Source organism: Rattus rattus, chromosome 2 (assembly GCF_011064425.1).
Source record: "Rattus rattus isolate New Zealand chromosome 2, Rrattus_CSIRO_v1, whole genome shotgun sequence".
Classification (NCBI taxonomy): Eukaryota; Metazoa; Chordata; class Mammalia; order Rodentia; family Muridae; genus Rattus; species Rattus rattus.
Genome location: NC_046155.1, coordinates 179998888 through 180000957, shown reverse-complemented (window position 1 = coordinate 180000957; position 2070 = coordinate 179998888).

Sequence of the window (2070 nt, the reverse complement as noted above, 5' to 3'; positions counted from 1 at the left end):
CCAGTGTATGGCATGAAAGTCAAAGGGCACTATTTGTAGAGGAATAGGAACTGAGGAGAGGTGGAAGGAGGGGAATACATGTTTGTCATATATTCTAAAATGGTGTGTGTATGTGTGTGTGTGTGTGTGTGTGTGTGTGTGTGTGTGTGCACACGCGCGCACACGCACATGCCTGCAGAGACCGTATAGGGCATCAGATATGCTGGAGTTGGAGCAATTCATGTGGGTGCTAGGAACTGAACCCAGGTTCTTTGCAAGAGCAGGATGTGCTTTTAACTACAGAACCATCTCACCAGCCCCAGAAATAGATTTTAGCTGAGTGATGTAGTATACATAGGCAGTCTCAGCACTGAGAAGGGGAGGCAGGAGGATCAGAGGAAGGACATCTTCAACCACACAGCAGGTTTCTGGTTTCAAAAGAATACATATTTTAATTCTGTGTGCTAACTTTATAAAATCAAAGCCTTGTTTTTGTAATAAATATGCCAAAGGATGATGAACTGAGGACAGTAGAAGCTACTATAGGAGAGCTGGTAGCATTTCCTTCATAACTTAAGAAATAAAACCGACTGTGACTAAACACCAATTCTTTGCCCAAATTCCCCCAGCACAACTACCATCAGCCCAAATAACTGTACCACTCGAAACAGTCTATATGAGTTGATGGCTTAGCAGGAAAAGGCACCTTCCTCCAAGACTGCTGACCGGAGGTTGATCTCAGAATACGCACAGTGGAAGTAGAGAAGTTAATTCCTGCAGGTTGTCCTCTGATTACCACAAGCATGAGGATAGTCAAGGAATCAATGTTTAAAAAAAAAAGTCAAATCTGTGGGCTGTTTTCAATGTGGCATAGTTTATCGACTCAGAGTCTAATGGTTAGTATCTGCTATTCCTCTACTGAGAGAACCTGGGCATTATACTTGGCCTCTGCTGACCTGTTTCCTTAGCTGGAAAATGGGACACTGCTCCTCATAGTAGGACATAGGTGGGTAACAGACTAGGATGTCTGTGGACTAAGAGGGAGAGAGGGGCTCCATTGGAGGAGACCTAGGCCTTGGCTCTCTGTCCATGGTGCTGACAGGCAGGGCTAGGCATATGGTGGCAGAATTTAGCACACCAAGATGCTCTATGAATGAATAAAAGATCTTATGACAAAGCAAGTTCAGAAAACATCGAACACTGTATCTCAGCTATTCCCGCTCTTCCTCCTCCTCCCATGGTCCACTTCATCACTGAACAGCAGCATCCCACCCTACTCAGCCTGCTTTAATGGAGAATATGGCTGCACGACTGGCTGGGAACAGATTCGGGCAGCGGAGTTGTGTGCCATTTTTAAGTCTTCCAAGAGGCACAAGAAGGGGGTCAGGGAGAGTTGGAATCATGAAACATGTCAAACACTGTTCTATATATTAAACTTGCATCTGGCATGTTCCCAAGTTACTTGAGGTGGGGACTGTATGACTAAGAAACAACACCTAGCACTGGATCCCTTCTGATCCTGCAGCTGCAGGGGTTCTGAGGGATGTACTGGACTGGCATTGGGCAGCACCCGAAACAAAGCATGCATGGTAACAGCCGATATCCTGTCCTCATTTGGGTGCTGGATCCAGAAACAGTCTACCCCCAAGCTGCTGCTGCTGCTGCTGCTGCTGCTGCTGCTGCTGCTGCTGCTGCTGCTGCTGCTGCTGCTGCTCCTCCTCCTCCTCCTCCTCCGCCTCCTCCTCCTCCTCCTCCTCCTCCTCCTCCTGCTTTGATCCCCTTCACTAAACAGTAGCAGTCACCAAGATACAGCCTGCTGTGCAGAGAAGGCAGATATATAGCCAGGGAGGAGTGTGCTATTTCTATGCCCTCCATAAGCCATCCCTCTCCCGCCGTCTCAACAGTGACCTTGTTACCAGGTCAGCAAGGGGCTCCTTGGAAAGCAAGTCTCTTTTCCAGAACTGGTTTGGGACACCCTGGGCCCTGCATGATCACCCATCTGGCACTTGTCACTTGTGCACACCAAAATAAGGTCAGCTCCCATTTAACCTCTCTCCCTTCTCCATCCCAACCTCAAGAAACAGGCAGTGC